Genomic DNA, 25429 nt, shown 5'->3' on the forward strand with positions numbered 1-25429 from the left:
GCCCTTCATGGAATCTTGATTTAACATTCTAATCTCCATTTTGGTTTTATTTTTTCCATAGAATATAATAGAGAAATGGCATTTTAAAAAAAGTTTTGACAGTAAATTACATTCAATTTCAAATTCGCCATGCTACTCCTACACATCCTAATACACACATTCCTATAATTTTAGGTTTTAAAATACCCCATTTTAAAGGAACGTCCCACAATTTTTCTTCTCAAACCAATTTTAAAATTCACAAAACAGTGAAATCACCTTAGAAAATGTAAATAAAATCCCTTAAATGACTTCCATCGAGAAATTCCCAAAAATTTCCTTCTAGATCCCTATAACCATCCAAAATGGCCTATGTTGATTTTCACTATGTAAAACATTTTCTTTTTACAAAACCCACTCCCCCCCCCCCCCCCCCCACAGTTATCAGAGGAGGTTCTCAGGAACCAATAACTACAAATAAAATTTAAATTAAATTAACCCCTCAAGTGCCAGACTAAATGCTTAAAAAAATCTCAAATTAAAAAAAAATCAAACTTTTTTTCCTGGCCACCAGACCCCTTTCCTTGCTCCCCAAAGGCTACCCATATGGTGACCACCTTTGTTTGGGTCTTACTATTTTTAGGCTTTTGTAAGCTATCTTTGTGCCTGAAAAAATAGCTGTGGAAGTTATCTCAGAACTATTCTGTTGTCTGGAGCTTCTGGCATAAAATCCTGAAACTAGGATTCCGAAGGGAGTGTTGACTCTTATTAATCTGAGTTTTTAAAAGCTTCCTGAAAATTAAACAGCTGTACAGTAGTGAATTTATACTAATAAAATAATAATAATAATATAATAATAAAAAAAGCAAAAGCTGTGGAAGAAATGAATGTGATTTCAATTCCCTTTTGAAATTTTGTGGGGGTTGGGCTAGTTCAGGGTTCCTAAATTATAATTTCTTTTTGGGTAACTAGATAGAAAAGTTGTTAGAAAATTATTTTAAATAAATTAACTCTGAATGTCTATACGTTTAAATCTGAATCATTAAATAATTAGGGAACAGGTTTTATTCCTTTGAGTTTTTACTGTCAGTGTAGCAGGGGCGTAGCCAGACAACAGATTTTGGGTGGGTACCAAATGTTCTCCCCCTACCACCACCAAAAAAATATCTCAGCTGGCAGGAAAATACTTCTTTCCACCTTGGCAGTCTGCAGCAGGCATGCACTGAAAACTGAGCATGCGCAGGTGCCGTTATTGTGGAGAGTAGAATTTTGTTACGATCAGGGGAAAGTTTTCAGCTGGCAGAGCTTGGGATCTCCACCAGCTACCGCTAACACTACTGTTGGGTGGGCCTGAGCCCTAAGTAGGTGGGCCCTGGCCCACCCCAGCCCACCTGTGGCTACGCCACTGCAGTGTAGTAGATATTCTTGGACCTGGTTCCTGTACATCATCCATTAGAAAGTAAGGTACCCAACTTAAAGAAAGACCAAGAAAAGAAGCCCAGCTAAGTTTTAAACTCTTCATTAAAAAATACCTAAGACTGTAATAAGGAGAAGATCAAAACCTCACTCTCGATGCTCACGTGACAAATACGACGAAAAAGATGTTCTGTTCCACGTGGAAACTCAAAAGAATAAAACCTTTCTTTCCGAAATACATATTCTGTACCCTGGTAGAGTCAATGGTAATAAGTCATCTCGATTACTGCAATGCACTGTACGCAGGCTGCAAAGAGCAGAACATCAAGAAACTCCAAACTGCCCAGAATACTGCGGCCAGACTCATATTTGGAAAAACCAAATATGAAAGCGCAAAACCCTTAAGAGAGAAACTCCACTGGCTTCCACTTAAGGAACGTATTGCATTCAAAATCTGCACAATGGTACACAAAATTATTCACACAGACGCCCCAACCTACATGCTAAATCTTGTAGACCTACCTCCTAGAAATGCCACAAAATCATCCCGCAAATTCCTCAACCTGCACTTCCCCAACTGCAAAGGACTGAAATACAAGATGCATGATACCACTTTCTCCTACATGGGCACGAAACTGTGGAATGCATTACCTAGAGATCTGAAAATAATGAACAAAACAACTATCTTTCGCAAATCCCTCAAAACATATTTCTTCAACAAAGCCTACAATGAAAACCCAGAACCTTACTAATTTACCTCTGAAAACCCACCGTCTAGTATACCTAATAAATTCCTTCCTTCTTCTCTATACTTCTTCCCAATTAAGCTCTGCAATAATTGTACCTGACATCCAGGATTAACTGTATTTAACAAAATTATGTAAGCCACTTTGAGCCTGCAAATAGGTGGGGAAAATGTGGGATACAAATGCAATAAATAAGAGAAATGTAATCTGATACTTACCGGTTTTGCAGAATTAGTAAATCTAAAAAAAAAAAAAAAATTTAGCACAAAGAATCAAACTCTAAGAATAAATACATTGTTGAATAAAAAATGTTGCAAGTTCTTCTGATAGAATTTTGTGTAAATAGAAGTGAGATCTCATGGAAAATGGTTTTTTGTCTCCTGCAATACAAATAAAACAGTATTGTCAAGGAATAACCAAAGCTAAACATGTTAAGAAAGAATTAAATTTGGCTTAATTCAATTATATAACACTTGCCTCTGTTTAAATCCCCCATCTTATAGACCTCTTTCTGACTCCTTCCCACAGGGGACTAAAGGTACTTATTTCATATATTAGGTTCTGTATAGTTTCTCTAACCTCCATTGTCACCCAATCATAAGGGAGTGGCATTAGGAGCCGTAATTGAAAACTAATTCCCATAACTACTGCTTTCTGTCCAAAACTGAGTATCACTTGTATGTGATCTACCTTAGGCTAAATGTTAGGTAAAGAGAAGATAGAATCAATAAAAATAGAGACAGAGATAGGTTTAAATAGATAGGTACATTTTATTCCTTACCCAAAGACAAGTCTTTAAGTTGATACAAATACAGACATCAGATTCTGGGTTTATCTGCACAGCGCCCTGCCGTCTGAGAGAAGCGTTGGGGAGGAGACCAAAACTAAGGCAAAATCTCCCCTCTTTTATACACAAACCTCTCCATAGAAGTGAATGGTGAGAAACCTTGCTCCTAATCTTTCTCACTTTCTGAGATCATACTTTCCCACGCGGTCTTATCAGCATGTTTTGGGAAGCGTTGAGATAACAGTTTCACATCTCCCTGTTGCAATACTTTTCACACCATCTTAAGAACTCTGTATGACCTCTGTATCATTTTATACAAAAATTATAAGCTCCATTTTATTCATCTGATCCATCACTCTTTCATTACAGGTGCTGTATTTGAATTAAAAATTGTACCAATTTGTGGCAGGACTCATTGTTCAGACCTGCTTTTTTCAGATTCTCAAATATTAAATCATTTACTTGTTGTTTGGCCTAGTCAGTACTTTTTCAGTTGTTTTAGGCTGCATAGCTTTGGCCATCACTATTCCAGTGGTAGCCTTAAAGCCAGGCCATATATTAACATTCCCCTCTTCACCCTATCCCATAGGGTGACACCAGGGTTAACGTACCTTGGTACCATCCGTTCCAGAAGGTATTCTATGAGGCCATCAAATTATCTGAGTCTTAAGATCAACTGGTACAATTTGTTTAGTTTTCGGTTGAGACTTACTCAAACCTGTAGCGAGAAATGTTTTTATGAATGGGACTAATCCATGAGCTCATTTACAAAATCCCATGAAATATAGGTATGCGGGTAATAGCAATTTCAGGTGGATCATACTAATAGGCTGTTTAAGGTTGTAGGTATTCAGAATCCTTAAACAGGTCGGGATTCCTGGACCTTACTAGTACTCATCATTGGCATCCAATCATGAGCACTAATAAGTGGATAGCAAGTATGAGGTTGCCTCATACAGCAAAAATGGTCAATCCTAGGAAAATTTATATTAACCAAGGTCATGCATGGATCTTGACATATGCATAATGACCTGGAAGTATGGGAAGCATTGTATATATCCGTTACCCCTCTTGGAGCTTAGTCAAACCTACAGAAAGACATGCAGCTCAAGTAAGCCTACACCAAAGTTAAACAATTGCATAACAGGTTGATACTAACAGGGTTTACACCTACATTATGATATCAGAGCCAGTATTAGGGTTTGATGTTACCCTTGTATCTGAGCAATATCGACTTCAATTTAAATTACATAAACAGAAATAACGGGGAAACTCTTGGAAAAACATTTAGAACAATAAAGGAAATAAAACCTTTTCACTATCTAGACAGGATTACTGCTAAATTGAAAATACAACATAATATGAATCTATAATGTCCATAAACAGCAACAGTAATTCTCAAATTAAGTATCAGTTCTAAATTCTCTTTCATCGATCATGGTTGAGGCGGTGGAAGCGCTGAAGAATCTGGACGGAGATCTGGAAGATCTAACAGGGCTGGGTTTTCAGGCTGGCTTGCTGAAGGAAGTTGCCGGTCTTGAGATGTAACATCTGGTTCTGCGGCTGAGTAAACCCGTATATCTTTCACATGGACCCAGTAGTTTGCAAGGTGTAAAGATTATTGCCACAACCTTGGGGGATCTAACATCATTTGGGCCAGGATAGATCTTGAAGATGTACTTGTGGTGTACAAACTGGGATCTTTCCATGTCTTTATTCTAGGCATGCACCATCATAATTAGTCCATCAAGAGCCAGAGGCTGGCAAAGGAATAAGCAAAATAACTGTATGCCTGAATGATACATTGCTATATTTTAGTGGGCATAATCAGTGTGAATTGAATAGACATGAAAGACAATGTCAACATGGAGAAAACAGTGCTAATTAAGTGCAAAAGCAAAAGGGAAACCAGAAGGGTTCAATAATGAAAACCCAATTTACATAAATAGCAATAGTATATATGAAATTATATCTCCTGATTGGTAGGGATCAGAGCTTCAACTGCAACCCTCTTAATACTAGGAATTGGGATTTGCATAATATATCCCCACTTCTGGCTTGCATAACGTGCAAGACAGATTGGTAATTATTACAAAGACATGATTAAATAACAATGGTAAAGTATATGAAACAAAAGAGAAGATTACAAAAAAAACAATTAAAATTTAGAGATGATGGTAAATGTTCAATTATTGATGTATGGAGGGCAATGCGTCGCAATTTATCGCCAATAGATATGGAATCTTCACCTACGATGACTACCATTCACCAAGGGTTGAGCCCTCAGCTGCAGGAGGCCAGCAGGACTTACGAGCTAGATGATTCAGAAGGAAGGGTAGAGCCCAAAGCTTTTTGTAACTCCAGTAAGTGGAGAGCCCATTTCTCTTGCTCATGGACCAAGCGATGCATCTGTCGAAACTCACGCTGAATAATGTCTCGTTTCTCACACCAGGTAATGTTGAGGTCTGTGCATCTGTCTTTTAATTTAGCGATTCTTTGCTGCAACATAGCCTTCAGATCAGATACATTATCGGGTAGCTCTTCTGTGCTAGCAGTCGTCTCCTCGGTGAGGGACGTCAACGGAATTCCTGTATCCATCTGGGGAAAGGCAAAACCTAAACAGACCAGTAGTGCAATTTATGTGGTTAAGTTATTGAAAGAAGTCAGAATGCTAGGAGGCGGGTCGTGGGTATAAATGGGGGCCAGGAAAGAGGCTTGGTAAGAAACAAAGCATCGAAAATGAAAAATTATAAAAATCCAAAAAAAAGATAAAATATATAAAAAAAAAATAGGCTTACATACAGAAATAAAAGAAATTGAAAATAAAAATAAAACAAAATATTATACATCTGAATTGCAGCAAGGCATATTCAGATGGCAATGCAAGAAAAAGGTTCCTCGAAAAAGACAAATGGAAGAAAAAACATTAAAAAGTGCAGCCACTTGATTGACCTTTTCAATCAGTCAAAGAAGTAGGGAGAAGCATATCGCTTTAAGACAAAGCCACCACGTGGTAAGAGTTAGTTGAAGCAAGGTGTTAGTTAAATACACAAAGCATAAATTCCAGGACCGTTACACACAAATAATCTACATCAGTTTTTCTCACAATCACTCACAGTGAAAGACAGAGAGACAAAAAGAGCAATAGTTGCCATTCCAGGGGTTATTGTGATAACCTGTTTTAAATAGAAAGGAATTAGAAAGTGGAATGCATAATTTTCCTTATTTACGTCTGAAAGCTTCACCAAGAATACTACAAAATCTATGAGCAATGCAAAATGTTCCCTCGAATGGCCAGTTCAAGGGAATATTTTCCGCATTTATTCCATATAACGGATAATGGTTATTAAATATTGCTTCTTTCTTAGACAAGGAAATAATGAAAAGCTTTCAGATATCACACACGCCATAAAGAGATATCAAAAATAAAGGCTTTATATTCATGGAATAAATTAAAAAAAGTGAATGTCACATCAATTTATGCAGCGCAACAGTTAAAGCAGAAAACATTTTAACAATGAGCAATACACAGCTTATATATAAAAGGGATCTCGTATAAAGTAAAATGGCATAAATAAGTCAGTTTAGGTATATATATAAAAAAACATAAAATGAATATCCTCTGGGGATCGCTCACCCCTGCAGTTGATAAGAACTCCCCAAGGAAGGTATGCATAGAAACAAATAAATAACTTGCTGACTTAGTTAGGTCATTTGTATGGTACCATAAATATACACTTGCAATTAAACCAAGAGAAATATAAAATAAAAACATGTCACCTGTAATAGAAATAGAAACATCACACCAATACATATACAGAGAAATGGTTTCTGGATACTAAATGAGGAGCTGAGTACTATGAGTAACTGTGAGCAATAAAATCAAATCGGGTTCGGGGTAACGCCTAGTCATTATGGGGTGGGTAATATTGATCCCTAGATCAGAGGTCACTGCGGACGGCGTTGATCCGGGTTCCACAAAGGGAATGACTGGCATTCTGGGGGATTTTGACGGACCTGCGGTTTTCTAAATCTATATGGCTGTGTCTGAAGACATTCAGCAGCATAATGACCGTATTGTTGGCAGCGATAACAGAGCACATCAGGATAGCGATCAGGGCTAGGCCGGGAACGATAGTCTCGTTGTCGCCTAGTATCCCCAAGAGTTACATTTATTTAGAAATTGCCCCTCCTATTTTACAGAAATAGGTAGGTGTGGTTAGTTTTAACATTTGTACTTTTACCTCTGTTTTTGTGAAACTTACCTGAGGTATTAAACAGGGTAAGGTAAATCATTCACTCTTGGAGGTGGGGTCACATTTTGCACAGAATTCTCCCATCATAAGGCCTGAAATCCCCTCCTGCTTTTTTCATTCTCAGGCTCCAGTCTCCCCAGTTCCCTCTCACTCTAACTGCAGTTCTCTAACTGGCAGCAAGACCCCCTAATTCTATCCGCCCTCAAAGTCTTCTCCTGCATGCAATACCTTCACCTCTCATTCTCCATCCCCCAGGCACATACCCTAACCTCCCATTCTTTCTCCTCTCCTTTCCTGTTATCATTGTATATCCCCCCCCCCCCCCCCACCACCACCACCACCACCTTTCCCCATGGCACATTCTCAATCTTGTTCTGCCCTCGCACCTAGTCCATGGCACAATCTCAGCTTTTCCTACCCTGCAATCCCCATGACAAAAAGATTTTTTAGAAATAATGAACTGCCTATGCGTGGTTCATCTATAAAAAGTCAAAAGCAGTTCCATTTGGATAGGCATTACCTTAAAAGGTAGAGGACAAAAGATTTGTTTTATTTTAATTTTTACTTATTTGACAGCTTTTTAATTTATTTGAAAGGTTCCCATATGTAGATGTAAATATCATGAAATTAAAACTGAATAGAACAGCTTCAAAAATTATTGTAGCTGGTGGAAACAGCACTAAAAAAAGACTATTTTGTGCTCATTACACTGTTCTATACAATACAGTAATTCATGGTGTGAGAATCAGAGAAGCCACAGAGCCCAGAATGCAGGGGGGAAGAGAGAAAAGCCAGAGTGGAAAAACTACAGATCCCAGAATGCATTGCGGGAGGGGCGGAGGCAGGAGCGTAGAGAACACAGATTTCAGACTGCCTGGAAGAATAGGAGAGAGGAGGACAAACGAGTACCTGAGCCACATGAGAGGGGGCTGATTGGGAGATGGAATCAGCTGAGGAGAGGGTGGAACACCTGAGGGAGGGAGTGGAGAATGGGGGGATGGAATGGGAGGAGTTGGAGCAGGTAGGAGGAGAAGGTGGGGAAGAGGAAATGGAGGTGGGAGAGGAAGTGGCTGAAGAAGAAGAGTGACTTCTAGAGGAGCCCAAAAGTATCAGAAAAGAGTAATAGTCAGGACAGATCCGGCGGGTGGTTGTCAAGAGGTAAAGTGTTGACAAGTGAGGGTGGTGGATATTTAAAAGCCTGGCTAAGCTGTGCTGGGGAAAAAAAGCCTAGCTAAGCTGAACGGTTTTGGGGCCTTGCTGAAGAGGGCGTTGTTGGAAAGCCTGGCTAGCTGAACTGTGTTTGGAGCCTGGCTAGCAGAACTGGGTTTAAAGCCTAGCTAAGTTGAACTGTTTTGAGGCCTTGCTGAAGAGGGCGGGGTGGGGAAGCCTGGCTAGCCGAACTGTGTTTGAAGCCTGGCTAGCAGAACTGTGTTCAAAGCCTGACTAGCTGAACTTTGTTGGAAGGCCGGGCTAGCTGAACTGTGTTTGAAGCCTGGCTAGCAGAACTGGGTTTAAAGCCTAACTAAGTTGAACTGTTTTGAGGCCTTGCTGAAGAGGGCGGGGTGGGAATAGACTGGCAAGCTGAACTGTGTTGCATCGCCTTGCTAGCGGAACTGTGTGGCAGGGAGAGCGAACTGCACGGACGAGTGTGGAGTCAGAAGCAGACAGCACGGATGAGGGAGAGAGACAATTACGCGGCCGAGAGGAGCGGCTGACAATGGCCAAATTTCAGTGAGATGTAACTGGGTCACCCTTCCAGGACCTAGCCAGGGCTGACGCCGCTTAGCTTCCTTCCAAGTACCACATGGGTGGAAAGCTTTACTCCACACTCTCAGGTTCCAGTCCTCTTTGTAAATGATCATCACCCTCTGTTCTCCTCCTAACAGGTTTCATTGACAAACACACAGCAACTCCAATGCTTCTTATAATTAAGAATTTTATTTGGCTTAAGCTTTTGTCACACAATTCCTAACCTTCATTGTGCACTTGGCCCTTTAACACAGTCCAGAATACCAAGAGGTCCTTAATGTGTGCTCAGTCTCTTAGGACACTGCTCCCACTACTTAGCCAATTATCAGTTGCAACAGCTTTGTAACATCAGAGCATTTCATCACAGACCCTGCTTGAACTCTTCAGCAACCTGCCAGGATTATTAGCTGCATAGCATCAAGACACTTAGCCAATTATCAGCTCCATCAGGGCATTTAGTACCTTCCTGGTTTTGAGAGGCTCCTCTTGGCCCTCCTTCCTTGAGACCTTCTCTCCCAGGCACCAGGCATACCCCATCAAGCAGTAAACATTAGGCATCTGGCTTCCCCTCCTCCCTCTCTCCACTGGGAGAAAGGAATTTATGAGGTTATCAATAATCCTCCCCACCTCTTTAGGCCCTGCCCCCTTGGTTCCAGTCAGGTCTCAGTCTACAACTGTCCTTCTCTACCTTTCTCTTGTCCACTTCGATAGCTCCACCTAGTGGCCTCCATAGGGAAAAGCTGATCCTATGACATGAGCGCCCTCTAGCTGTCCCTTCAGGGTGTAACCCAGATATTCCCTTGGAGCTCCCTCTATTGGCTCTATCATGGCATTTTCCCAGTTTCTTGTAGAAGAGCGCCCTCTGGCGGCTTCCTTGGGGTAGGGCAAACCTGTGTTGATCACAGAGGATATACTGTTTACTGATGGGTTCATCTTAACTGTTGTTGTAATCTGCCTTGGGAAGCCTGGTGTTATAAAGATTGGAAGTAAAATTAAACTCTCCTTTCATTGGGGCACATGGAATCACATCTGCACCTCATCCCTTTTGTAAATTGATTATCTGGTTTGAGCATGTTTCAGGAACAAGTGGTTTTCATAGGTCAAAATAACAAAAATAAATATTTTCTTTCATGCAGATCTCTCATTTGTATAAACATAACTAAATGGGCTGTAAGCCCCTAATGCAGTCCATTGCTTTTCTTATATTTTGTTCTTATGATGACTTATATTGTGCCAAAACCGGAAATACAGTGAGACAGAATAACAGAATTCAGTAGCATCAAAACTTATTAATTAACATTATAATTGTGTTCCGATTTGGGTAATAATTGAGAAAATGCTGTTGAAAACTGACTTGAAGAAGAAATAAATATATATCACAGAACTGGAAAATGTTGGCACATTTAGACTGACTCTGGACTTCTGTGTGAAGGTAGCTCTGCCCTCTTTAATATTTTTCTTTTAAATAGTAGTAATAAACAATATTGAGTGCATTTTAATAACATACCACTGCATTCCACAAAACAACAGGAGCAAGGTTCCACAAACCATCTTTCTCTTTTGATTTAGGCACAGGAAAAAAAAAAGATTTTAAATGCTCCCAGGTTTCAACCTTATTCATGTTTAATGTGGGATATAACTGCCATAAATAAGTACTACTACTACTACTTAACATTTCTAGAGCGCTACTAGGGTTACGCAGCACTGTACAATTTAACAAAGAGAGACAGTCCCTGCTCAAAGAGCTTACAATCTAATAGACAAGTGAACGGTCGGTCCGATAGTGGCAGTCAAATTGGGGCAGTCTAGATTCACTGAACGGTAAGGGCTAGGTGCCGAACGCAGCATTGAAAAGGTGGGCTTTAAGCAAAGACTTGAAGACAGGCAGGGAGGGGGCTTGGCGTAAGGGCTCAGGAAGGTTGTTCCAAGCATAGGGTGAGGCGAGGCAGAATGAGCGGAGCCTGGAGTTGGCGGTGGTGGATAAGGGTACTGAGAGGAGGGATTTATCCTGTGAACGGAGGTTACGGGTTGGAACGTAAGGGGAGATGAGGGTAGAAATATAGTGAGAGGCAGCAGACTGAGTGCATTTGTAGGTAAGAAGGAGAAGCTTGAATTGAATGCGGTATCTGATCGGAAGCCAGTGAAGTGACTTGAGGAGAGGGGTGATATGAGTATATCGGTTCTGGCGGAATATGAGACGTGCAGCAGAGTTCTAAACAGATTGAAGGGGGGATAGATGGCTAAGTGGGAGGCCGGTGAGGAGTAAGTTGCAGTAGTGCAGGCGAGAGGTAATGAGAGCATGGACGAGAGTTCGGGTGGTGTGTTCAGAGAGGAAAGGGCGAATTTTGCTGATGTTAAAGAGGAAGAAGCGACAGGTCTTGGCTATCTGCTGGATATGCGCAGAGAAGGAAAGAGAGGAGTCAAAGATGACTCCGAGGTTGCGGGCAGATGAGACGGGGAGGATGAGGGTGTTATCAACTGAGATAGAAAGTGGAGGAAGAGGAGAAATGGGTTTTGGTGGAAAGACGATAAGCTCGGTCTTGGACATGTTCAGTTTCAGGTGGCGGTTGGACATCCAGGCAGCAATGTCGGATAAGCAGGCCAATACCTTTGCCTGGGTCTCCGCGGTGATGTCTGGTGTGGAGAGATACAGTTGGGTGTCATCAGCATAGAGATGATACTGGAAACCATGAGATGAGATCAGGGAGCCCAGGGAAGAGGTGTAGATTGAGAAGAGAAGGGGTCCAAGGACAGATCCCTGGGGAACACCAACAGATAAGGGGATGGGGGTGGAGGAAGATCCATGAGAGTGAACTTTGAAGGTGCGGTGGGAGAGATAGGAGGAGAAACAGGAGAGGACAGAGCCCTGGAACCCAAATGAGGACAGTGTGGCAAGAAGTAAGTCATGATTGACAGTGTCAAAAGCGGCGGATAGATCGAGGAGGATGAGGATGGAGTAGTGGCCTCTGGATTTGGCAAGGAACAGGTCATTACAGACTTTAGAGAGTGCTGTTTCTGTCGCGCAAGGTCCCACAAACCATCTTTCTCTTTTGATTTAGGCACAGGAAAAAAAAAGATTTTAAATGCTCCCAGGTTTCAACCTCATTCATGTTTAATGTGGGATATAACTACCATAAATAAGTAAATAAATAAATAGATAGAAACTCTGAATGTTGAGCACCTGATTCTCTTAACATGATGTTTGTTTTAGTGGCCCTTTTCCAGGAGAAAAAAATCTCTGCACGGATATAACACATGCAAGGGTGTCCCTATAACTAGCCCCTCCAAATGACACTCTGATTACGATTTACAACAAATTACTACTCTACCTATGAAAAGTTATTCTGTTTTTGTACTTCCTCTGTGTACGTCTATATGCTGTACAAGCTGGCATGTTTGAAAATATAAATGAGATTAAATAAAAATGCTACTAACAATAAAGAATGACAACGTGGATGCAGCAGCTCATAGGTTTGTTTGCTTTATTTTGAATGTACGCAGAACGACAGCTGCACGGGGAAGTGGAAACATAGACTAATCTAAGTGGCTTCAATGTTTTTGACGTTATGCCGTCTCCTGTTCTCAATCAAATCCTTGCTAGATACAACTGTTTAGTGAAACATGTAGCTGTAGGAGGAAGTGGCCCCATATGCAGCACTTCACTTCACTTCTTCCTCCTCTTTCTGCACATGGGAGAGATTGTGGTGAGACCTGAAGTCAACAAGTTGTGCAGAAATCTTCTCCAAGGAGTAGTCAATACAACTCCTTTTAAGCTTCACTTCCTCTCTGGCAGAGCACAGCATTATAGAATAAACTGCTCTGGTAGTCAGTTGCTAGGATTCACGTCCAGCACACTCACAGTCCCAAGCCTATCTAAAGAAAGGTGGAGAAATATCTTTTCCTTTCCATTGATCAGAGTTTTAACTCCCTTTTAGCAAGGTTCCATTTTTACTTTGATAGCCACTTGTTCTGAGCTGATCTGCTTTAACAAATCAGTAGATCACTGTCTCAGCACTGACGTTTTCTATTACACACACACAGGGCTGTGCCTAGGGTCTCTGGCGCCCCTCTGCAGACTATCAGTTGGTGCCCCCCCCCCCCCCCCCCATGTGGCACAAGATGCAAAGGAAATAGGAGCTGAAAGATGGAGTGCATCTTTGTGGGATTGCTCAACAAATAGATCACAAATAATTTTTTATGATTGTTAACCATGAAAATGATCGCTCACCACTTGCCACACTGACAGGAATTGTCAGCAATATTCTTAGAAACAAATTGCTATACATTGCAAAATAAGATAGCAGATGTAAATTCTCAAAGTGGACATATTCCAAATGCTAAAATGAAAATAAAATGATTTTTTCCTACCTTTGTTGTCTGGTGACATTCTTTTTCCGATCATGCTGGCCCAGTATCTGATTCTGCTGCTATCTGTCCTCTTAACTCCGTTTCCAGGGCTTCCTTTCCATTTATTTCTTTACTTTTCTCCTTTCTTCTTCATTTCTTGCTCTATATCCATTTCCAGCAATTTCTCCTCTCTCCCTGGGTCCTGCCCTCCCATCCATGTCCATCCATGTCTATCCTTGTTCCTCTCTGCCCTTCCATCCTCCATCCATAGCCAGCAATTCTTCTCTCTCCCCTCCCCTCCATTTCCAGCAATTTCTCCTCTCCCTGGGCCCTTTCCTCCCATCCATGTCCATCCTTGTCCCTCTCTGCCCTTCCCTCCTCCATCCATAGCCAGCAATCCTCCTCTCTCCCCTCCCCTCCATTTCCAGCAATTTGTCCTCTCCCTGGGCCCTGCCCTCCCATCCATGCCTCTCTGCCCTTCCCTTACCTCAGCTCCGCGCCCTGGGGCCTTTAAATCTTTTACCTCCGGTCGCAGCAGCGTCAGTGAAAGCGCTGCCGATGTCTCCCTTCCCTTCGCACTCGTTGGTTCCCTCAGTGTCCCGCCTTCTTCTGACGTCAGAAGAATGCGGGACACTGAGGGAACCAATGAGCGCAAAGGGAAGGGAGACGGCAGCACTTTCACTGACGCTGCTGCGACCGTCGAGCCTCGGAGGTAAAAGGTTTAAAGGCCTCGGCAGCGCGGAGCTCAGGTAATTGGTGAAGGTAAGCACCGCGGCAGCACCCTCCAGAGGTCGGCGCCCCCCTGCAGTGCTTACCCCGCTTACCGAATCGGCACGGCCCTGCACACACACTAAGACTGTAGCAATTTCTTTAAAAAATCATCTTTTATCAGGTATTCATCAGACAAGCCCCATAGGTGCTCAGTTCAACTGCTTCCCTCCAAAATGAATTTCTGCATCACATTCTGTGTTCATGAGGCAGCCCAGCACCCCCTTTCTGGCTCATGTGCACATAATAGTTTATCACAAGGAAGTTAGATTGAGGAACAGGAACAGCATGACGCCAAAAAGATGAAGCTGTCTCCCCCCCCCTCCCCCGTGCAGCTGCCATGTCAATACACCCAAAACAAAGCAAACAAACCCATCAGCTGCTGCATCCATGTTGTCGTTGTTTATTGTTGGTTGCATTTTTTATTTGATCTCACTTATATTTTCAAACATTCCAGCTTGTGCAGCTTACGGATGTACACAGAGGACGTATCAGTTTCATTGGTTAGAGTTGTACTTAGTTCTAAATTGTAATCATTGTGTCATTTGGAGGGGCTGATTATAAGAAGTCTCTGTATTTATGCAGAGATGTTTTCATCTTGTAAAGGGCCACCAAAACAGACATGCTATGAGAATCAAGTGCTCAACATTCAGAGTTTCAATTTATAAGTACAAATTTTTAAAAACATTAATTAGATTGCAACCTGGAAATATTTTACATCCTTTTCTTTTTCCCTGTGCCTACATCAACAGAAAAAGATGGTATGTGGGAACTTGCTCCTCTTTGTTTTGTGGAATGCATTGGTAAATTCTAAAACGCACTTGCTTTTTTTTGTTAATTTATTACTATTTCAAAGAGAGGTATTGAATAATGAGGGAAAAGCTTCCTTCATGCAGAAGTTCTATCCAGAGTCAGTCTTAATGTGCCAACATTGTCCAGTTCTGTTGTATATATATTTCTTTCTCAAGTCTGGTGTAAATGTCATTTTTGGGGTTGCTCTGTTTGTTTTGGATTCTTATTTATTTATTTGTTGCTTTTGTATCCCACATTTTCCCACCTCTTTGCAGGCTCAATGTGGCTTTGTCTTCTGGCTGTGTGTTTGTATATAGATGAGTGTGATTTTATTAAGCAGGCAAATAATACACCACCAAAATACAGTAGCAAGCAGCACACTATTAGCCGCCAAGTTCATACAAAGTTAATTATGTTCAGTGGAAAATCTGTTGTCTGCCTGCTATGTGCCATCATTGTTTCATTATTGCTACCAAGTATTATAAATTATGGGCATTTGCTTTAAACTTTGATTGTTTTAATTCATTTATCGACACCTTAAATGTTCATGGCATTGCTTGTTAAACCTGAAGATGAAACCTAAGGGTGGTTAAACAATTTGGTATAAACTGTATTGTACTGTAGAAGTTGTTTACTTTTTGCAATGTGTATGAATGCCTGTTCTGGTGTGTGCATGTGATAATGTTTGAATAACTTTCTATACTTAAATATGATTTCTGAACATGCAGTATCATTAAAGGACAGACTTTTAAATGCCCAGTTGGGTATATATGCTAATCTCAACTTTGTTAAATGTTTCAGACATATCCATCAGCTTCCAATGATGTTACTGAATTCTATTATTCTGTCTCACTGTAAATTCAGATGTAAGCCACATTGAACCTCAGTTTGCTTTGCTTTGCTTGGGATAATGCCTCTAGAAAAGCAAGTTTGGTCCAGTGCTAGTATTACCATATTGAAAATGCGACCATAACATACCTTTGTGGTTTTGTTCCACTTATAAATTAAATGATTAACTGGCTTTCTTGAAAGAATTATATAACCTTTGGATGCATGACTAGGAATAAAAACGTATGTTGCCCTGGAGAGCTGTGCGTGTGTCCCATCTTTAGCCCGAGACCCTGAAGAAGCAGCGAAACGCTGGCCAACGTCGGCTCAGAGCGGGAAGTGAAGGACTACACAGCACAATACCTGAATGAGCAGCATAATCCATTGTACAGCACTTCTAAAAAGATAAGTGTAATAGTGTATAATAGAGATGGTTTAGTATTAGTCTATACCTACAGTATTATTAAGAAAAAAATGCAAGACGCTCTGTAAGTTTTGACCACAGATATTGCAGAAAGTTTAAGCCTGTGGTACTATAAGGTTTTTTGGTCTATGATGAAGAGAAGACCTTTTAGGTCTGTTTAAGCTCCGTGAGATTAAAATTGATCTTGGAGCTCTTTGAGGCCTTTTTCCTTTAAACCAAGTCATTTTTTGAAGAAGTGGATTTTTTGAGTGTTTGTTTGATTGTGACTAGGAATAAAAACACACATTTATATAATATCACAATTCTTCATGTACTTTTTATTTATTTATTTGTTGCATTTGTATCCCACATTTTCCCACCTATTTGCAGGCTCAATGTGACTTACATTATGCAGTAGTAGCAATCGCCATATCCGGAATGAGAAATACAAAGTTCATACATGATAGAGTAAATTATTGAGTAAGTTTGACAGTAACTTATAGGGTAAGATAAACAATCAAATATAGAAAGTTCATTACAGCATGAGTGATAGAAGGGTACTGTCACAAAACAACCTTTTAGGGTGGATAGTGTTCATAATGAGCTCCTTTTATTATCGACCAGATAGAGATAAGAGTTTTCAGTTTTGTCACAGTATAAGTCACCTCAAGAACAAAATATAAGAAAACTAATGGACTGCATTTGGGGCTTATAGCCCATTTAGTTGTTTAAACAAATAAGAGATCTGCATGAAACAATTATTTATTTTTATTTTGACTTATAAAACCATTTGTCCCTGAATCATGCTCAAAACAGAATAATCCATGTGTGCTTCTAAAATGTAAACTTCTACAAAACACTGGAGATGTGATTCCATATGCTCCAATGAAAGTGTTTAATTTTACTTCCATTTAACTTCAATATATTCCATCTTTATAACACCAGGCTTTCCAAGGCAGATTATAAACAACAGTTAAGATGAACAGGATATTCTCACTTAAATTTGGCCATGTATTACTGTACCGTATAGAATAGTGCAGAAAAATTAGCACAAAATAGTTCATTACTGCTGTTTCTACCAGCTACAATAATTTTTTAAGCTGTTTTAGTGATATTTGATTTTATTTCATGATATATAGCTAGATACGGGAAGCTTGCAAATAAATAAAGCTGTCAAATAAGTTTAAAAAAATCCTCCACCTTTTACTTCACTACCTGTCCAAGTAGAACAGCTACTACAGATGGACCATGCATAGGTCCGTTACTTCTATGAATCTTTTTTCTATTGTTTTCAACTTGGATTTTGAGCCTTCCAGGAACAGATAAATATGTACTGTACATGAATGTAATTCACTTTGAGCAACCAAAACGTTTGGACAAGTTCCTGAAGGAAAAGTCCATAGTCTGCTATTGAGACAGACATAGAGGGGCCTAATCGAACGCAAACACCCATCTCCATGGGCGCCTATCTCCGAGGATGGGTACGTGAAGGGGCGGGACAGACCGTATTTTCAAAAAAGATGGGTGTCCATCTTTTGTTTCGAAAATATGGTTTGTGCCGGGCAAATGCATCACATTTGAGCGGATTTGAGCTGGGCGGTATCAGTTTTCAGCGATAATGGAAACCGAAGGCGCCCAGCTCAAAAACTAACAAATCCAAGGCATTTGGTCATAGGAGGGGCCAGGATTCGTAGTGCACTGGTCCCCCTCACATGCCAGGACACCAACCGGGCACCCTAGGAGGCACTTGTAACAATTAAAAAAATAAAATACCTCCCAAGTCCATAGCTCCCTTACCATGGGTGCTAAGCCCCCCAAATCCCCCCAAAACCCACTGTCCAGAACTCTACACCATTACCATAGCACTTATGGCTGAAGGGGGGCACCTAGATGTGGGTACAGTGGGTTTTGGGGGCGGTTTGGAGGGCTCCCATTTACCAGCGCAAGTGTAAGGTAGGGGGGGATGGGCCTGGGTTCACCTGCCTGAAGTCCACTGCACCCACTAACAACTGCTCCAGGGACCTGCATACTGCTGTGATGGAGCTGGGTATGACATTTGAGGCTGGCATACAGGCTGGCAAAAAAAGTTTTTAAAGTTCTTTTTTTTTGGTGGGAGGGGGTTAGTGACCACTGGGGGAGTCAGGGGAGGTCATCCCCGATTCCCTCCGGTGGTGATCTGGGCAGTTGGGGCACTTTTTGGGGACTTGTTCGTGAAAAAAAAGAGTCCAGAAAAAGTGACCCAAATTCTCGCTTCTGGTGCCCTTCTTTTTTCCATTATCGGCCGAGCACGCCCATCTCTCCTCGGCCGATAAACACACCCCAGTCCCGCCTTCACCACGCCTCTGAAACGCCCCCGTCAACTTTGTTCGTTCCCAGTTGGAGGTGCCCAAAATTGGCTTTCGATTATACCGATTTGGGCGCCCATGAGAGAAAGGCGCCCATCTCCCGATTTGGGTCGAAATATGGGCGTCTTTCTCTTTCGAAAATAAGCTGGATAGGGAAGCAACTGCTTGCCCTGGGATTGGTAGCATGGAGTGTTGCCACAATTTGGGTTTCTGCCAGGTACTTGTGACTTCAGTGCACATAATGGGCTAGATAGGCTTATGCCATCTCCTGTGTTCTGCAAGCAGTGCTCCTCTCCCTTCCTCCTCCCCCTCTTCCCAGATATAGCTTTTGCAGCCTATGGCACCCCCTCTTAGCTTTGCTCTAGATATTAGCTGTAGATAGTGTTTCCAGACAGGACTTAATTCAGGCAAAGCACTAAGGGCCCCTCCTCCCCAGTTTGATTTCTTCCTCTTGTCTTTGCTTGTTTGATTATTCCTTTTTGCCTCCTCATTTTTTCTGGTATACATCTTCCTTTTTCTTGTCTATTTTTGGTCTTTCTTTTTTAGAGCCTCTGCGCTTTTTTCTTTTCTCCAGGTTCTTTTCTTTTTTTGTATGCCCCCTTTTCCTCATTCCTTCTCAGGTCTACATTCTCTTTTCCAGTTATTTCTTTCCCTGACTAATCTGTGGTTCTCTTTTTGTATTCCCTATCCACAGTGCTCGCCTTCTGCTATCATCCTTTGTTCTCTCTCACTCCCCACCATTCCTGGTCCTCTAGCTTCCCTCCCCCCTTCCCTCACCCATCATAGGTTCTTTTTCCTTTTTCCTTCTGTTCTGGATCTGATCCACAGGATTTTCTTGCCCCCTTCCCATTTCATTGCTACCTTTCCTTCTATTGTTTAGTTTTCTCATCTACTTCTCTCCATTCTCTCTCTTAGATTTTCATTCCTTTACTTCATCTTTCATCCCCTCCACCTCCTTTTATTCCTCTACTTCTCATCTCAGATTCCTGTGTCTCCCCATTTCTTATGTATTGCCCCCACCAAACTTCCTTTTCTCCCTGTTATTTCCAGTATCTTCCCCATACCTCCCCTGTTCCCCAGCATCTGCACATCTCCCCCAACCCTTTGCCTGTATCTTTCTTCTGCCTCTTACTCCTTTTCCCTAGCATCTCTCCTGATATTTTATCCCAACTTCACCCCCATCACCCAACCTTTCCTCTTATTTGCCCTCTGCCTCACCTTCATCCCTACCATGTCTTCTGCCTCTACATTTTTTGTTGCTAGTAGGCCCTATTTTTCAACATGTCATCTGCTTTTTGCACCCTCCCTTTCCCAGTATCTGTCCTCCACCCTTGCCATTTGCTCCCACCCCCTTCCCAGTATGCACTTCTCTGTTGCTCTCCTTTCTTCCTTAGCATCCAGTCCACACATGCCACTTGTCTCCCCCCCCCCCCCACACCAAAGACATTTGCATGTGCTAACCCACCTAACAAGACCCTGATGGTCCAGTGGGACTGCTAGCCCTCCACACCAGCTCTGGCACCCCTCCCCCACAGCCTACCTAGAAGTTGGAGGAGGGAAGGAGTAGCACTCTCTCCCTCCTCTGTGGGCACCTCCTCAAAATGGTAGTGCCCTGCCTGGTGCATGCGCTGGGTGGGGCTTAACCACCCAGTGCATCCCAGTATGCATTGGGCAGGGCAGGGTACTGCCATTTTGAAGAGGCGCCCACAGAGGAAGGAGGGAGTGCTAGTCCCTCCCTCCTCCAACTTCCATGTAGGCTGCAGGGGAGGGGGGTGCTGGAGCAGGTGTGGAGGGCTAGCTCTTGTTAGTGTTGGGGGTGGGAGCTAGCGGTCCCACTGGACCACCAGGTCTTTTTAGTGATTGGGGTTTGGGGGGGGGGGCAGGCTTAGGTTTGACAGGTCCGGGAGAAAATCCCAGACCTGTCAAACCTCTTCTGCTTATCTACCCCATTCCTCCCTTGCTGACAAACCCTAATTCTAGCTCCAAGCTAGCATAGGGTTTGCAGCATTTTAAGCCTGTCCAAAACACACACCTCTTGCCAGATGTACGTTCTTTAGTCCATGCTGTATGAATGCTTAAGTGCCAGTTTATGAAAGTCTAAAACCTATGAAAATAAGCACCATAGTCTTCTAGTTTCCCTTGTTAATTCTTGGGTTAATTTCAGGCAAAAAAAAAAAAAAGTCCTTTCCAGTCCTCTGGCCCAATGCTCAGAATCCTGTTTATACTGAAGCAGTAATTTTCTGTTATATTGCTGTTCTGTTTACATTGTGTTCTGCTGCCACCTTCTGACTTGTTTGGGAATCTGCATCCACTTCAGAATGAAGTGCAGGATGTCAGGACGATTCATACCACGCAAAGAGAATCGGCATCCCGCTTCCAGAATGAGATCAGCTGCTGCAGCCTGCACGAATGTGCCAGCCCAGAGACGGGCTGAAGACACAGAACTTCGGCTGGCGGGGATTGGGGACCCCTGCCAGCACAGGTACTCAACAGCGATGGCGACGGGGGAGGGTTGGCGATGCCGGGGGGGGGGGGGGGTAAAAAATGGCAGCGCAGGGGGGGTTGGCGGAGGGGATAAATGTGCCCCCTCACCTTGGGCTGTGGCCCCCCCTCCCATCGAAGTCTGGCTATGCCCCTGGCACAGCAGTGTCTATGTTGTTGCTCAGGGGCTGTGGTGAGCAACGATTAATACAGGCTGTCTCTGTTACGTCCTGCCTACAAGGAAACAGTAAGTTACATCAGGAGGCAGGACACAGAAGAGGCCCCTGGACTGGCCAGAGCAGTCAACCTGTCTTCTTAACTTCAAATAAAAATATTAAAATCGTGACCATCACCTCAGGAATAGCATACCCAGTCCTTCCACTGCTAGACACCTTGTTTAAATCAAGATAGGCTTTTGTTTGTGTGGTGACTCTACAGGATGTGAAGAACACTAGTCTTGAGCATTTTTATTTTGGGTGACCTTTGGTGGCCCTTGCCCCAGAGCCTACTTTCAAATAGGGCTAGGCACTTTGTGAAATAACACAAACCCCTGCAAAAAGACACCCAAAACCTATACTGAAAACTTACCACACCATAACAGCCCTAACCCATCTATGAAAAGACAGTGCTAGAAATATTACAGTGGGACCTAGAGAAGTATTTCCCTAGGTGGTCCTGGAGTACTCCCTTGTCGTTCAGGTTTTCAGGCTATCCACAATTAATCTACATGAAAAGGTTTGCATGTAATGGAGGCAGTATATGCAAATCAATGTCATGCATATTTATTGTGGAAATCCTGCTCATATAATATGGGAGTAAAGGCCTCAGTATCAAAGATCCAGTCTCTCTGATGCCACAAAAGACTTGCTTTGTTATACTGATCTATATTTGAAGTCCCAAACCTCCAGTGGACCACCAACCATAAAGAAGCTGAAATTTCAATTTAGGTTTTTTGCCCTGCCAGCAAAAATGAGAAAGCAGCTGCAATAGCAGGGTAATATCTATCTTACTGAGATGTAAGGGAAGCAACTGGAGAACATAGAGCCATTTCCTAAAGAGAGACATTTTGTATAAACTGATCCTTCCCATAAAGGATAACAGTAAAGAGTGCCACTGGGTAAGTTGTGTCTTTGAAAATGACAGCAATTTTTGTATGTTGAGATGATACAAGTTAGAAACATCCCCAGTCCAGTGGCGAAGTTAGGTGGGGCGCCAGGGGAGTGGCCACTTCCCCAAACGGAGTTCTGCCGGCACTGGCGCCTATTTTTTTCTTGTCGTGTTGCATTGAAAATGTGCGCCGTCAGAAGTCCGCTCTTGCGCCGCTTTCGCTCCCCCCATGCCGTCAACCTGGCTCTGCTTCTGCCCTAGTCAGATACCCAGATATTTAAAATGACCATTTGCCCACCGCAAGAGGAATCCCCTCTTCCACGTGCGTTTCATGGTTTCATCCCTTGGCAGAGCCTTAGTAGCCACTCTTTTATAGGAATTCTAAATTTAGTCACCTAGGGGTCCTTTTACTAAGCCGTGTCAGTGGGGCTCATTTTCAAAGCACTTAGTCTTACAAAGTTCCATAGGTTACTATCCAGCTTATTTTCGAAGGAGGTCTCCGGCCATCTTCCGACACAAATTGGGAGATGGCCGGCGATCTACTGAACCCGGCCAAATTGGTATAATCGAAAGCCGATTTTGGCCAGCACCAACTGCTTTCTGTCGCAGAGCCAGCCAAACTTCAAGGGGGCGTGTCGGTAGGGTAGCGAAGGCGGGACAGGGGTGGGGCGGGGGCGTGCTCACGAGATGACCGGCTTTGCCCGATAATGGAAAAAAGAAAGCCGGCCCTGAGGAGCATTTCGCCGGCTTCACTTAGTCCCTTTTTTTTTCAGGACCAAGCTTTAAAAAGGTGCCCCAACTGACCAAATGACCACCGGAGGGAATCGGGAATGACCTCCCCTTACTCCCCCAATGGTCACCAACCCCCTCCCACCAAAAAAAATATATATATTTTTTTGCCAGCCTCAAATGTCATACCCAGCTCCCTGACAGCAGTATGCAGGTCCCTGGAGCAGTATTTAGTGGGTGCAGTGCACTTCAGGCAGGTGGACCCAGGCCCATCCCCTCCTACCTGTTACACTTGTGGTGGTAAATATTAATCCCTCCAAAACCCCTCAAAACCCACTGTACTCACATGTAGGTGCCCCCCTTCATCCCTAAGGGGTATGGTAGTGGTGTACAGTTGTGGGTAGTGGGATTTGGGGGGGATTTGGGGGGCTCAGCACCCAAGGTAAGGGAGCTATGCACCTGGGAGCTATTTTTGAAGTCCACTGCAGTGCCCCCTAGGGTGCCCGGTTGGTGTCCTGGCATGTCAGGGGGACCAGTGCACTACAAATGCTGGCTCCTCCCACGACCCAATGCCTTGAATTTGGCTGGGTTTGAGATCGCCGGCATTAGTTTCCATTATCGGCAAAAACTGATGCCAGCCATCTCAAACCCGTCCATCTCTGACATTTGGCTGGCCCCAACCGTATTATCAAAATGAAAGATGGCCGGCCATCTTTTTCGATAATACGGTTCGGGACGGTTCTTTGCGGCGCCGACCAAATAGATGGCCGGCCATCTATTTGGCCGGCGCCATTTGATTATGCCCCTCCATGTAACTTGATTCTGCGTGCACCCAAAACCCGTGCCTACACTACCGCAGGCCATTTTTCAGTGCACCTTAGTAAAAGGACCCCCTAGTGAATTTTGGCTCCTGTATTTAGATGCTCAGTCCTTAAGTCCCTAAGATGGGCACCTAAGCCTTTGGAAAACTGATCCCTTAGTCTGATTATTAAGAAAAGCAGTGTGCATTTATATTTCAACTTGATTATCGGAATTCTCTTGCAATGGAATTGTTTAGGTTTTCTTTTGTTATGAAAAGTCATATTTCAATGTGCCCATTAACTCAAAGCTGAATCTTCTAGAATGACAAACAGACAGGCAGCCATGCTACAAATCCTATTCTGCTGACAGTCTGCATGCTTCGGCTTGTTGGTTAGACAGCTTACTTGAAGATGTTCCCTATAACCATTGAGATAGATATGATGCCTGAAGCATAACCATCAATCTCTACTGATTATGTAGGCACACCTTTTGTGTAATCAAAGACATTGCTTGTTTCGTAACCTTCTGGAAGAGAGTCGTATTACATACGTCTTTAAGGTTTCCCTTAAAAAAAATTATTATTTTTTGATAATTATTCAAATACAAATACTACTTAGTATTCTAAGGAATATTAAACTTTACTGACATTTATTGTGAAGGAAGTTTTCAAAGGAATTTTTGGGCATAATTTTACCCCCCGAGAGAATAGGCATTGTTGTGGGTGGGATTGAGGCAGAGATTGCACTAATGTGTGCATGCATATTTATAAATGCATGCATGTTTAAAACATTTCCCATGGAAATAGAAGGTGCAAACTCATGCACGCATTTGTTCCACTTTTCACAGAGAAATTTTTCCCTATGAGATTTGGTATAAACTTTGCAGGTTAGAAATACAGTTGTCCTCCGTAAAAGAAGACAGATGAAAACAGGAACCACCAAAAAGAAAAAGTAAGAATGCAGTTCTACTGGTCATTATAGCTTCCAAGAAATCATTTAATCTAGCTTATTTAGATTTGTTTTAAATTGGGCAATCTAAAACTTAATAAGGTAAATATTGAGTGGGGTAGGATGCACATAGATATACATATATTCCTGGATTCAGTAAATGATGCTCAAAATTTGTTGCTGAAAAAAATCGGTGCTGAACAGTATTCTATAACAGGCGTCTCAGGATCGGTGCCCTTTCTTAATTGAATCGTACATAGTGCTGGGATCCACGCCCAGCTTTGAGCATGAGGATTTACACCTACTGATACCTGGTGTAAAACCTGGCACATTAGTCCCCGGTATTCAGTAATACTGCATGCATATTGAGTGAATGCCCCTGACTACCCATGACCACAGCCCCTTGTGAGTTGCATGCTATAAGATTTGCATACAGATCTTTATAGGATAGCGTTTAGCAAGATGTGTCCACAAATAAAATAGTGCCAATTAACGCCAATAATTGTTAGCACCAGTGTTCCCTCTAAGCAGTAACCTGCTGCATGCACAATTCTTTTTTGAGTGAGCACTGAAAATAGCCCTATAGCCAAAAAAGAGCGGGGAAGGGGGGTCCTCCCCTGAGCTATATGTGTAATCCATCTATAAAAAGTCAAAAGCTGGTAGGCAATGCCTTAAAAGGTGGAAGACAAAAGATGTTTTTAAACTTATTTAATAGCTTATTAATTTATTTGAAAGCTTCTCATATGTAGATATATATATATCTACTATAATAAAACTCACCCTCAATGTTCTGAAGACAATGTTCTGAAGTCACTCAGTCACTCCCTGAAGGGTTCATGGATTCATGGTGGTGAAGCCACAACACTGACCATGTCTCTCTGCCCCGCCCTCGCATGACGGACCAATCAGAAAAAACACCCTCAACATTCTGAAACACAAAGGACCATC

The 25429-nt window shown here is 42.5% G+C and overlaps 1 long non-coding RNA gene across 1 annotated transcript; it reads left to right on the plus strand.

Moving 5' to 3' along the window:
- The first annotated feature begins 6743 nt into the window (after nucleotides 1–6743).
- LOC115471428 lies at nucleotides 6744–25096 on the plus strand. Its single transcript, XR_003942326.1, has 4 exons — nucleotides 6744–7093; nucleotides 18188–18190; nucleotides 24881–24886; nucleotides 25087–25096. It is a non-coding gene; the product is annotated as an uncharacterized LOC115471428 (long non-coding RNA).
- The last annotated feature ends 333 nt before the right edge of the window (nucleotides 25097–25429 follow it).

This window comes from Microcaecilia unicolor, chromosome 5, assembly GCF_901765095.1.
Source record: "Microcaecilia unicolor chromosome 5, aMicUni1.1, whole genome shotgun sequence".
Classification (NCBI taxonomy): Eukaryota; Metazoa; Chordata; class Amphibia; order Gymnophiona; family Siphonopidae; genus Microcaecilia; species Microcaecilia unicolor.